Source organism: Betta splendens, chromosome 2 (genome assembly GCF_900634795.4).
Source record: "Betta splendens chromosome 2, fBetSpl5.4, whole genome shotgun sequence".
In the NCBI taxonomy this organism is placed as follows: Eukaryota; Metazoa; Chordata; class Actinopteri; order Anabantiformes; family Osphronemidae; genus Betta; species Betta splendens.
In genome coordinates this window covers 19,572,173-19,585,898 of record NC_040882.2, presented here as the reverse complement: position 1 = coordinate 19,585,898, position 13,726 = coordinate 19,572,173, and the positions used below count along the sequence as shown (strand labels likewise).

General features: G+C 49.8%; 1 long non-coding RNA gene across 1 annotated transcript in view; it reads left to right on the top strand.

Moving 5' to 3' along the window:
* LOC129603832 (uncharacterized) overlaps positions 1-13,726 on the top strand; it is a 34,353-nt gene that overhangs the window by 9,776 nt on the left and 10,851 nt on the right. The window lies entirely within an intron of this gene.

Genomic DNA, 13,726 nt, shown 5'->3' with positions numbered 1-13,726 from the left:
TGAGGCTGGAGAGAAGCAGGAGTGTTAATGTACAGTTCACACGTTGGAGTCTGTTTGTATAGTGTGCTTTCATATTTGCTGCTGTAAGTTTGGATCTGAATAACAAGTGGGTGCTTTTTTTATGCTTCCTCTTTCATTCTGCGTTTCTCTCTGTTTGTCGGTCTGGTCTGAAGGTGACAGGGCTCGGGTTCATGGCTGGCATCAGCTCAGAATCATTATCCAGTGTTTATTTAAGGGTGTGGGGGTTCAGGTTACCCACTGGCCACAGCGTAACCCAGCACTGAGCAAGGCTGGGAGCTCTCAGCCATAGGAAGACCGCGTTTAGATGTCAGTGATCCCTGATGTGTAGATTAGCAAGCAGCCTCCTGTCTGTTACTCAGGTGAAGACATCCCAAATCCACAGCTTATAGGTTGACCTGTAATAATTTTCCACAGTTTATCTAGTTTTACTTTTGAAGTTAGATTCTCATGAGAGACTAATTTCATTCATAGCGATATGAGACAAAGGTCACTGTTACTTGATAGACTGATGTAGCATTAAAGGAAAAGCGTTGCAGACTCTTCAACAAAAAGCAGATGTGGATGGAAGCTGTAAAAGTAAGTCAGGAGATTATGAATGAAGATTACACTAGCTATATGTACGATGTGACTATGATGAACTTGTAACAAGCGTTACATGAAGATATTTTACACGTAGTCTATTGTATGTATATATGCAGCATTATTGTCTCAGAAAAGGTTGATAATTGCTGTATATCATGCTATCAACATTAGGTGTGAGTAGTTTGATTTTGTATCATATCCACTAAATGCATAACAGCTTATTTATGTAGCCAACTGGCGAAAGCAAGAGGCCTAAGAAGTCATACGTGACAGTTGTTCTTTAAAAGTTAAGTCATAGTCATGAAAATGTACGTTTTCACAGGAGTAGAAGCAAAGCTATGAAGAATCAGTGCCAGCAAAGACTCTAATGGCACAAAGAAACAGCTGCTTTCAAGCAATATGTGCGAAGTGAGGCATTATCTTACAGTGGGAATTATTTATCGCTAGTATCAGTGACCGAGGCAGCAGCGCCTGAATGGACGTTATTAAACCAGCAGGTATGAATATTTGAATGGATTTCCACCGGGTCACCCAGCGCTCGCTGACATTAACCAGCATCGGGTATCACTGACGGAGCATGAAAAGATGCAGCGGCTGTAAACACAAACACCTGATGACGCATCAGCCTCCAGCTCCGGCGGGTCCGAACGCCCCTAATGACTGACGCCGGCGTACGGCGCCGGCTTTTACGTCGCATATTGATCTCCCCTGCAGCGAATTAGCCCCGCCTGCGCAGGTCCGCAGCCAGTTTCCATGACCACCACCTCTATCACCTGTGAGATCGGACGCGCCGAGGCGCTTTTACACCCGAGACCGGCCACCGGTGTCGCCTTGCACCTCGCAGAGAGAGACGGGGAACGAAAGGGGCGCGTTTGACGGAGAAGGAGGCCCGAGGAGCCTGGCGTGTGCTTCCCTTGTGGTTTTTTGTTGTGCGTTTCTCTTTCACTGCCGCTGCAGGACGTGTGCTCGTTCCGTCAGCCAGCAGACGCGCGCGTTTAGCTGCTTCGAAGCGCGGCGTCTGTCTGTCAGAGCGCCGGCCTCGCGTTGCATCTGCGGGGTGAGCGGGGACAAACGGGGGTCAAGGTTTCGTGTTCGGGGGGGACGGGGGACACAGGTGTATGTAGATATGAAGTGGGGACGGGAGATTATATTATTCATCATGCTAGACTATAAATTCCACCTCTTTTTTTTAATCTTTCTCGCCTCCTTGTCTTTTGCCAACATCTCACTCATGCAAAAAGGCTTCATGACACTTTGCATAATATGATGATAAAACCTGCCCCCAATCATTCAATAGTTTACTGGGATTCTGTACATGTGAGTAAAGTTGTATTTTTTTTATTTTTATTCTTTTTCTCTGGTAATCAGTCACTTTACTTCTTCTTCTTCTGAAAGCGTCTGAACTGGTTCTGGATGGCGAGCGCTGCCTTCTCCGTCTCCGGCGCCTCCAGGTCGATGTCGACCTCCTCCTCCTGTTCCTGGGGCTTCGCTGCCGATTCCTTCTCTGGAGGAGGCGAAAGGGCAAAAGACGGCGGGTTAATAAGGGGCGCCCGAGCTCGACCCGACTTGGGCTGGAGCAGGTTCCACGTCCTCTCAGCTCCAGTTAGAACAGGGAAAAAACCCCCACCCAGGAGTGGATGTACAGGATATACGCTCACACCTCGCCTGCATGTGTCTGACAGGCCGGCCTGTGAATCAGAGCCTATGAATAGCTCTGGGCTATTCACATCGCTACTGTACAGCGCGTCATCGCTGTGCATGTAACCTGCAGAACAGTGCAGCTCAGCGAGCAGCGAGCCTTAATGTGAAGTATGAAAGGAATTCTTCAAACCAGGGCATGATAAAAACATCCCACGTGGTCTTGGTGAGAGAGAGAGAGAGAAGAATACAGTTTTGCTTCGTATGACAAGCAGGCTGATGAGCATGTGTTTCCCCCCGAAGCCAGTTTCCTGCACGGGGGACGGGAAAAAGGAGACTCACCTTTATTGTCGGCCGCAGGCGTCTGGCTGCTGTTAGCAGACTTGGTGGATGCCAGCTGCGGGGAGAAAACACCGCATGCGTTACATACAGCTGCGCACCTGCAAATCTGATTGAAAACGCGCCTCGCTTTTATTAACAGCGTCCCGCGCGCGCGCGCGCGAGGCGGACGAGCGCTTGGCGTCGTCTCGGGAAGCGCTCAAGCGGCCGTGAGCTGCTGGAACGACACGGCGGCGGCGCAGGGAGCGCTGAATGAGCGCCGCCTGATTCAGCGTGACTGCGAGAGCCGCGCGCTCCCGCGCGTCGTCATGTGCCAGATATGCCACGAGCAGAAATATGGAAGATGACAGGAGCGAGCGGTGACTAGCATCCGCTCCAACGCCAATTGACAAGTGATCTAATTTTCGGATCTTTCATCTGTCCGTCTCTTTCTGTGTCTCTGTCGCACCTAAATCATATTTGCGCTGGTCGTCGTTCTACTGGAGCTGCTTAACCATCAGCTAAACTCTACCTTTGGCTCCCGTCATGCGTGTTATAACACCCTCTATACAAAGTGTAAGAGGTAGAAACTTTTTTTGTTTTGTAATGTGAAATAGTGGAGTCTGGATATAAACTCTCTGCTCTGTCAGGTCAAAGGTCACTGGTCACTGTCGTTGACTGTCTGATTGTCTTTTGCATTGCTTTGTTATGCGGTAGAAGACGCGAGCTTCAGTTCAGAACCTCCAGTGAACCGACCTCAAATCATGAAAGGCTGAGTGTGATTTCTGCTTCCTGTGTTCTTGTTGTGTTCTCCTTCTGGCCATTAGGCCTTGTTTACTTTTCTGGGACCCCACCTCTGTTGGCGTTACTCTTGCAGACATGTAAGTCAGCGACACAGGAGAGGGAGCGAGGTGAACTGACAGAGAGGGGGCGAGAGATTCAGCCAGATTCTGCCATTATGCAACGTCGTGTCAAAGCAGGGAAAACAGCGAAGTCTGCGCGCGTGTGTTCTCATGCGTGTTGATGTGCGTGCGTGTGCGTGCGTGTGCGTGTGTGTGCGTGTGTGTGCGCGTGCATCTGTCCCTGCTTAACGCTGTCCTTATTGCGCTTCATGATCCATGTAGCAAATGGACCGTGGGTAACACAATCTCTAACAGAGTGTGAGTGAGTGAGGAGAGGCCTGTCACTCCAGCACTGCCAATAACGCAAAAGTCATTGCTGTGTGTGTGTGTGTGTGTGTGTAGATGTGTGGACAAATTGTATGTTGATCTAGAGGCTGAGGCTGACTTTAGGTTGGGGTTCACCACAGCCAAGGATTCTTATAACTATACAGTGACAAAGACATGTGCATGATTTGTGTAGGAGTTTTGCAGCATTCACAGCATTCATCTACAGCAGTGTAGATGAATGCACAGTGTGTGTGTGTGTGTGTGTGTGTGTGTGTGTGTGTGTGTGTGTGTGTGTGTGTGTGTGTGTGTGTGTGTGTGTGTGTGTGTGTGTGTGTGTGTGTGTGTGTGTGCGCACGCATACATGCAAAAGACACTCATGGGGGTCAACAGCCAATCCGGGCCCACAAAGTCCGACGGGCACCCACAGTAACGCTCAGTGACTGCGACTGAGGGGGAGTGGGTGATGACACAGAGAGGGGGAGAGGCTGAGGGGGGAGAGAGGAAAAGGAGGAAACGGACACAGCGAAGTGAGGATGAGATGAAACAGTGATGTCAGCGCGAAGAGGTGGGCGGAGCGGGCAGACGCAGCCTGGGCCGAGTGCTACCGCAGTCAAATGGATGGAGAGCCGTCATTGAGGCTTCGTCTCAGTCAAGTCTGCAGCAGTGACGGTGGATGTGAGGGAACGAGCAGCCACTTATGTTTGAATGGAGGCAGCAGCTTCTCCAGCAGTGGAAGGAGTCATTTGACTAAAGTGGGTTTGTTTCAGTCCAACCTCACGTTATGTCATCTACACCCTGAGGTGCATTTATGCATTTAACTTTAAATCCTGTTGCGCTGTAGATTATTACTAAGACTAAGACAATGACAAGCTTAGATTCAAACTAAAAAACACACTTCATGCTTTCTGCGATGTGTTCAGGCGCCGACAGGAAAAAAACAAGGTGAGGTGGAGAGAGACTGTGGCAGCGTGAGGCAGCGAGGGAGCGAGGGACGCATTAGAACATGGACCCGTCCTCTCAGGAGTGTGTTTGATGAACTGAGAGGAGGATCAGAGCTGAATGAGGCCGGGCAAACAAGGAAGAAAACTAATAACCGCAGACAAATGTGTACAGAGAAGAGGCGAATTAGAGGGGGAAATGAGATTAAAGGGTTAATTAAGGGAGTGAGAATGAATTTGAACAACTAATGTAAAGGCTTTAACTTTCTCAGCGCCTGCTATATAATTTCGAAGGTAAACTCTAGCCTTGACACGCGACACGTCTGGGTCCAGTTCCCTCCTTCAATCTTTTATTCAGGTCCACGTCGGGCTGACGCCATTATATGTTAATGATCGAAAAAAGGGGGTCTCGTTCGCACGAGACGAGGCTGAATGGGAGAAGGAGCAGACTGGTCACGTCAGAGGGAGGGATTAAAAAAAAAAAAAAGACAACTTAGAGGCACTTGGACTGAGAAAGTGAGCGACGATTAAGGAAAGCCAGACGCGGAGGACGTGGGACAGTGACAGCGTAAGTGTGGACGTGAAAGGTCCAAGAGGATCCATTCCGTTCACTTCTAAGTGATACTTGAAATACGGGCTGAGGAAAAAGAGAAACTGAAACCTCTGCAGCCAAGAGATGCGCGTGTGGCTGCGGGCGAAGTTGAGCAGCTGCGGCATTTCACTGCGTCTAACTCAGCTGTTCTCTAACGCGGCCGTCATCGTATCCTCCTCCATCCTCGTCTCCTTTCCTTACTCATGAATGGCTCCCCCCTTGAGACGCGTCCTCATCACCTCCTCCCTTCACTTTTGTCCTTTAATGAGGGATTTCCCTATTTTACACGTCGTACTTAGCGCTGTGATTCATAAGCGGAGAGAATCTGGGGCCTGGGCGGGCGGGCGGGCGGGAGGGGAGGGGAGGGGAGGGGGGTGAGGATGGGAGACGGGGACAGATTGCAGCGTTTAACAGGCTGCCTCCGGGGAGCCGCTGAAGGTGATAGAGAGAGGGAGGCGGCGCGGAGCGAGACGGGAAGTGGAGTAAGAGGGTTATCAAGCAACAAAACAAAAAAAAAGAAACAACGTCTGGCTCCGCGAGGAAGCCAGGAACGCACGCGCTCTATTGAGAAAAGCCCGGTTGGCCACGAGCCGAGCCCAGATGGACTCTGCGCTCCGCCGCCTCTTCATCCGCATCCAGCCGCTCCTCCGGGGAGCGCACCTCCGTCGCGCCTCCGTCACAGCGCTGCGTCCGCTCCGCCCCGTTCGGAGCCTCACAGCCAAGACTTGGCGGGATCAAACTAAGCGTCTGATGACTTCTATCGGCCCTGCGTTTGTCACGGCTCATTACAAGCCGCTGCTGCCGCTGCCCGTTGCGGAGCGTTAAGGCCTTGGTTTGGGTTGACGCGGAGGCATCGCCACACATCATCTGTTTTCTAGGGGTTCTGTAAAATACTAAAAAAATGCTCAAATGTTAAATTAAATGTTCTTTGAGGAAACGTTTGCATCTCGCTGCTTAATCCAAACTAATGTAGAAACACAAAGGTATTAATACAGAAGGCTTGAAAGAGAGTCTCCAGCAATAATAAGTAAAAATACTAATATTCAGCACTATCATTTTATCATTCACCTGGAACTGACTGATTTTCTGAACTACTCTGTTTTTGACGCAGCGACGGAGAAACGCCGCGAATGCCCCCAAAATGTTACCCTTGAATCCACCGCAGTCGCTGTTTTAGCCCGCGGACGCGGTGGAATCAGCAGCAGAAGGCGTCCCTCCGAGTCGAGAGATTAGCTGATTGCAGGTCAGAACGAGGGGACGGACGCGTGATTGGCCTCTCTGTCGCAGGGCGAAGCGACGCGGCCTCTGGTCGCGGCTTCGTTGCTCTCCACCACCTCGCTTCTCCTGTTGCGTAACGTCGGCCGCTTTGAAAAGCTCCTGTTTTGGAGCCTGGGTGGACTCGTGCTCTTTTCCCTTTCCATCTCCTCTTGTGTCCTCTCTTGCCTCCGATGGTACACCCACCCAGGCCCCTCTCTCGCTGCCCTCCTCTTCCTCCTCCTCCTCCTCCTCCTCCTCGCTGTCCTGCCTCTGAGGACTCTCGCAGTCTGGGTCCGGTTGGGCACAGATGTGTGTATGCACTGTACAAGCGCAACATCTGCTCAACTACACAACTGCAGGTGTGAAGTCCTTTTTAAAATGCTGCTTTTAGGGCGTAACTGCTGCTTCTAACGAGCCTTCAGCTGTAATACTGCTAGAATGAGACTTTCCCCCAAATTTAGTCCAAAAATAGCCGAGGCTCAGATTATGTTGTCATCTTGCGATTTTAAACGGATGACCTCCGGTTTAGGAGCTTAACCTGTGTGGAGCTGTGCTGTAGGTCCACTTGCGTAAGTCATAATCTGCCATCAAAGTCAACGTGTACGTCTAAGAATAAAAAAGAAGTAATCAACATGAAGACTGGCCGATGAAAGTGGCTTTAATATTACCCTTTAATCCTGTGCCCGTGTGAAAACATCAAGCGCTGAGCTCTCTTCCTCGACTTATTTTTCTAGACTTCAGCCCGTCGGCCGCCGTCAGCCTCCATTCTCGGGCCAGAACCATCGCTGCGTGCTCAAATGCAGCGTACCTGCCCACCCAAAATAGCAGGATGCCCGTTAATGGCTTTACGTAAGTCAGTGGGTGTGGGTCCGCGCGGCGAGAGCGTGAGTCAGACGGAGCTCGGGCTCCCGGGGGGAGAGGGGGGATAATGGCTGGTGACGACGGACAGGATTAGCCTGGACGACACGTAACAACAAGAACGCCAGGAGAGTCGGGCCAGAATATTGGACGCGTTTAAACTGTACACGGTGGTTCCTCAAACTTTCAGCAAAGCGCTTTCTCACTTAAACTTTTCTGGAACCATCCAGAGCAGGCCTGTTAATTACGCATTAGAAGTGTTTATAATAGTATCAGGCTTCGTCAGTTGAGAGCTAGAAATTCAGCCAAATAATGTTTGCAAAACGCAGAAGAGCGAGACAGTCGCTATAGATTACAGCTGATCTGCCCTCACCGCTATGTGACCCCTAGCGGCCAATGTGAGCATTACAGCACATGTCCCCCTGATAATGGATCTGTACCCCTCAAAGGTTGGGGCCGACGGTAAACAAAGCACAGGATCCCTCAGGTTTCCTCAGCACTAATCTAGACAGATTTCTATTGATGTCACAATAGAGGAAGAAGCAAATATTCAAAATAAAAATCACCCTGTTTGTGAGACGTAAAGATGACACAACCTCAAAAGTAAAAACACAAGTATCAACATGAAGAAAATAAATCTCATAGTCTCCTAAGACATATCAAATAATGAAACTAGAGAAACTATATCAACTCAACAACACAGAGACCACTAAGAACTCCATCAGAAATTTCTATTTAATTTAAAAGCATATAAAAAAAAGAAATTCAAGCTTTAAGTGTATTCAGCACTACCTTTGAGTGTCACATCATGTGCCGGTAAAAGCAGATGCATCTAAGTCAATTCTCCAGGTGAACATGAGAATAAAGTGGCAGCTTCAACGTACTGCATAAGTAATTTGCAGTTAATATCCAGAGTGTGCGTCCCTGACTTCAAACGTTCACACGCCCACATGTCGCGTCGCTTTCGGGTTCAACATTCACAGCCTAGCTCCTCGGGAAAATGGGAGTAAATAATTGGGTAGCGCTCGCGAGAGGAGCGGACCAGTGGTGGTGTCGTATAATAGCAGCGGCTTAAAGCAGGTGCCACCGCCCAGGGACTGACAGCACACAATTAGGCTCCCTTTAATAGAAAAACACATCCTGTGCAGGTCCCCTTTCTCTACTTGTGCTTGTCTCTGCACCACTCACAATGGTGTCTTCTCTGACAACACACACTCACACAGAGCACATTTCCTCAGCAGCAAACGCACACACACACACACACACACACACACACACACACACACACACACGCACAGAGCCTCGTGGTGCACTTGCTGTCAGAGGGGGGAGGAAAAACCGAGGCAGCAGAAAGCCTCTAAAAGCTCAGCAGAAATGTATTTATAGAAATAAAATAAAAGGATTATACCTCCATGAAGGAGCAGGGGAAAGCCAGACATCCCTGATGCTACAGTTTATATTGTCAGCTGGGGGGAAGAAACCAGGAGGAGGAGGAGGAGAACGAGGAAGACGAGGAACAGGGGACGGACTGAGAGAATGAAAGGAGGACTGGTGGTGGCTCGGATGCACTTGAGCCGCTTCAGATTGGCCTTCGAGCCACATCAGACCCCACTAATTATCGCCTGCCAGCCTGTTGTGAAGCGGGTGGCTTTTAGAGAGAGGGGAAGCCTGCTACGTGTTAATTACCAGCATAATGAGAACGCTACCTTCTCTCTTGCCGCATGCACGCGAGCCCTGCTTCACAGGATTAGCGGCTTTATTTTGAAAGTCATAAAAATGACTCAGATTTCTTATTTAGCTTCCTAATGCCGTCCTGATTTCAAGAGAGCGCGCATGGATAAAAAAAAATCCGCCAAACAGCTGTCAAAAGTAGATCCGCTGCCAAACATGACTTACATAACATCCCCAAACTCATCTCAGTCCCTGGATAGTCCATTCACTTCATTCATATTCCTACAAATTAAAAGCGTCGACCCCCCCACCCCCCCCATTTCCTCCTCCTGTAATTCACTTGTTCTCCGCCTCACGCCGGGCAGATGTTGGCTCCCGGATGTGCGCTCCCGAGTGCTAATACCCCTCGCTGTTGCTAAGGAGAGCGGAGTCGCGCCTTCAGAGGCGAAGACGGCGGAGCGGGAGAGGGGAGGAGATGAATAAGAGCTTGTGAAGAGAAAGGAGAGGAAATGAGGCAGTGGATGACAGGACTTCAGCTGGAGGAGACAGTCTGTCAAAGCAGGGGGAAGCTGCAGCACCGTAACTCATCACTGTTGCTCCAGTGAACGGCGCGGAGCCGGCAGACAGGCCGGCCTCGCTGTAAAGTTATGACGCGCACTCAATTCAACGGAGCAAGTGCTTCGCGGCGTCGTCCACTGTGAGACGCTGCTGCAGTAAATCGCAGGGGCTCAAGTGGCCAATGGCTGAACGCGTCTTTGCGTTCCAGCGGGTCATCGGCGCAGGAGGGAGGCGCGAGAAAAGCCTGAATGCTTTTAGCGGCGCGTTCGCTGGGACCGGGCCACGTCTGCAGTCTAATGCACCAGGTCACGGGTTCAACTGGGCTCGGTCCAAATGGCTCCTGATAGGAAGAGGAAGCCGTGGACGGCCGCTGGGGAGCACCATTAGTGGACTTTCAGAGACACTTTCCAGTTCAGCATTTAAGGCCAGATGTGCGCGTTCTGGTGCCGTCTCCAAAGACGTGAATCAGCTGAATGCAACGCTAAAACGCTGCAGTCGGCCTTGGCTTCTACTTGTTCCGTCGGTTAAGTGTTGAGCTCGCGATTTGAGGAGTGAAGTCATCGTGGATGAAAAACGTAGGGCTGTTATTGAGTGGCTTTATGTTACGTCCAGCGTCCAGTGGCTCCTGCTGCTGACAGCTTCCATCCGCCCAGCGCTAAGGAGCGAGAGGCGAATGCAGGGTCCCACTGTTGCAGCAGATGACCGCTCTGCAGGGACTTTTTATACAGTACAGATGTGGGATTGATCACCAGCTCAGCCTCCTTCGGCTTCACAGCGCGTCAGAGACGACGCCGAAGGCCGATCGACACTCATGCATCATTCCCTGCTGTCGCTGTGCAGCTGCTTCCCGCTCACCTTGCAGGTCGAAGCCTGATGACCTCCACCCAAAACCCAGATGTAACGAGACACTCGGACATTCAGCTTCTTTTACCACGCGTTCACCGTCTCCTGCAGCGAACACAAAAGACCACTTCCAGCTCCTCACCGCGACTCCTGCTTTTTTTTCTCCACATCTCAGCCTTTAAACTCTGCACTTCAATCATAGGCAAACACTGGCTTTTTCTTCACATCTTATGTCTCATCTTCTATCTCCGGTCTCTGAGATGTCGCCGAACAGCTGCACGATCCAACTCCACATGACCAGTCTCTCCTCCTCCATTAGCGCAGGACGCCTGCAGCATTAAGCCCCATCTCCATCATAAAAAGCTACTTTATTATGCAGGGACAGAAATTGTGCACATGCAGCAAGTTTGAGGAGGCACCATGCGGTGGTTCTGCAGGAAACGGAGCCCTGCTGCATGATTTCTGGAAAGTAAGCTGTCCTTCCTAGCTGCGCAAAAAACCCTGTTCATTCACCCAGAACCACGCACCACCATCACATAAAGCTTTACCCGCCTTTCTTATTGGGACCAATTCAACCATCCGCTGCAAATGACGAGCCATGCATTTGTTCATTCAAATACAACTAGTGATTTGATGGTCCAGAGCCCCGACCGGCCCGTCTGCGGGTCCCCAGACTCCACTTTGGGGAAGCCCTCGTGCCCCGCCAGCTGTTCGCTGTGCGCACTGGCGACGCGAGCGGGCGCCGCTGCCGCCGCTCGCCTCATTGCAGTGCTTCTGTCAGACTTGGGACTAGAGCCAAGCAGGAGCGCTGCGCCGAAACGTTCTGTTCTGAGTCTTTGCCGAACCTGGCTGCGGCTTTTTTGGTGGCGGCGGGGGGGGGGGCGACGGCAGCGCAGAGTCAACGCGATGGTGCACAGAAAGAGCACCTGGTGTTAATTGCCTGCGCGAACTAGTTGGGGCGAACGGACGGGCTTTATTCATACAGGTGCGCGGTGTTAACGTGGGCTTTGATGCGATGGGGGAGTGATGGGGGAGAAGCGGAGGCAACGCTCTGACTGCAACGCGCAAAATAACTGGATGAGCGTCTCTCGCTCCTGCGAACCAAACCAAGCTCAGCACCGAGCCCGGCTCTAAGACGCCTCTAACGCGCGCGCACTCACCTCGCTCATGTTGGAAGCGTGCGCGGATGGAGTTCTGCGGCAGGGGACGGACTTGACTCTTCGCTGCTCTCCGCGTTCGGCTCGGGCCAGAAAAGCGAAGCCAGGCGCTGCGGCGCGTGTGAGCTGGAACAAGATGCGGAGGGAGATTCAGCGGCGCCGCAGCCCGTGGATGCTCCGGGGGAGTCCGAGTGCAGCGGCGGTCTGACGGAGTGAAGTGATGCTCAGCTCGCCTCCAGTGGAGATGATGGAAGGAAGCTCTAGTGTGCGTAACGGTGCGTCTCTCTCTCTCTCTCTCTCTCTCTCTCTCTATGTCTGTCTCGCCCACTCAGTCTCCACCAGTCACCAGGGAGCAGACTATTGCCCTAGTACAGGGATGTAGGCTAATAGGTAGGCAAAAAGAAGAGCAGCCCCGGAGCACTTAACGCTGCTGGTCTCAGAACTGTGCTAATTGACGTTTTATATTTATTTATTTTCTGTTCAAATGTATTTAGAGCTTCCTCGTATGTCCTATCCAACTTTTATGCTATTTAATGATCAAAGTCTAGTAAGAGTTGAGTGTAATTTAAAAATACATCTAACTTGGTAAGTAACTAAAAGGAATATGTAAGAACGTGGAAATCTTGTTAATTGCACGTCTTTCTTTTATTTTAAATCCACTGACATCCGGTGTTGCATTGCATTTCATAAGACGGGCAGCCAAGATCACACGAGTCTTTGTGCACCATTAAAACAGACAAAAAATATTTATGTTACGTGTTAAATTATTTTTTAATTACCTGAAAACGAATTTGTCTAACGCTGCAGCCGGTGACATTCGTGTCCACTAGATGGCGCCGTCGGGTCACATATGAACCCTCCGTGTCTGCTCTGGCCTGGGGTTTCAGGGCTGCCGTAAACTCTCTCCAGGTGCAGATAATTGGCAAATAATGAATTGGCTGATGGATGAAGACGATCACAAAACTGTAATAGTTTTGCAGTTAACAACGCACCACGGACGAGTAGCTGTGGTTTTAAAGGGGATTAAACTGGTCAGCAGGGATCAGACAGGAGTGACCTTTGTTTGAAGCGGCTGCTGCTAATAGACCTGGCATCTGGGTTAAGGACCCCATGACCACCAAACTGTTGCTGAGACACTAAAGCGTCACAGCTTGAGGAGACTGTAATAATATCGCTTGTGCAAAGACCAGAGCTACGCATCCAAGTCCAGACTCAGGAAATGGGCAGTGAATAAATAAATACAACAAATGCTATTTACAGCGACAAAAGACAGAGCTGTTTGCATTTTTTGTGATTTATTGCATAAACTGCTCTTAAAGCTTGAACCGGTGTTGTCCATTCATCTGAGTTCATCTAAATAGTGGCGTGTGTTGAGTCTGCTTTTAGCTTTAAACTGATGTGTGTAATAGCATGCATGTCAAATGCATAACTACTTACTCTATGTTTCCAGTATGTATTTCTATTTCAGTAAGTATTTTATTAAGTACTGTCTGGCTCCTTACGCACTCCCTCAGCAGAACATTTCACCCACTTTTTAATTTGTATGCATTTATTCGTATTTGCGTTTTCTGTACAGATTATCATCCAAAATGCTTTGATTTCTGATTAAAATTTCAAATAAGCACACCTTTCATATTCAGCCCGTTCCGCATGTCTGCTCTTACTGTATGGCAGCTGGCGATGCCAAAACGTTTTCACGTCTCCAGTGAGAGCAAAGTGTTCACAGTTTCAAACATACGGATCCTGAGCAAGGCCCAGGATGCATCTTGCAAACATGATAAATCCAGTAAAAGACTTCAGAAGGAACCACACTGAACAATCTGAGGAAGCACGACTAACATAAAACAACACAGCAGTGTATGTAACATCTTCACCAACTTTTAAAATGACTAAGGAGAATGTGAGAGATTCCATGCGATTGTAATTTCCCCTAAAGCCACATGAGGGCTCTTTCTCCCTGCTTTTACTCTGTTAAACCAGGGATGTAGCTGAAGCAGCTAAATTCAGACCATACCAACAATTGTTACTTACAGTAGTTATTTATTTTATAAAAAAAAAAAAATCACTGTTGATCTGCAGAAGTCTCATCACTGGTGATTTTGAGGCGTCATCTGCATAGAAGAC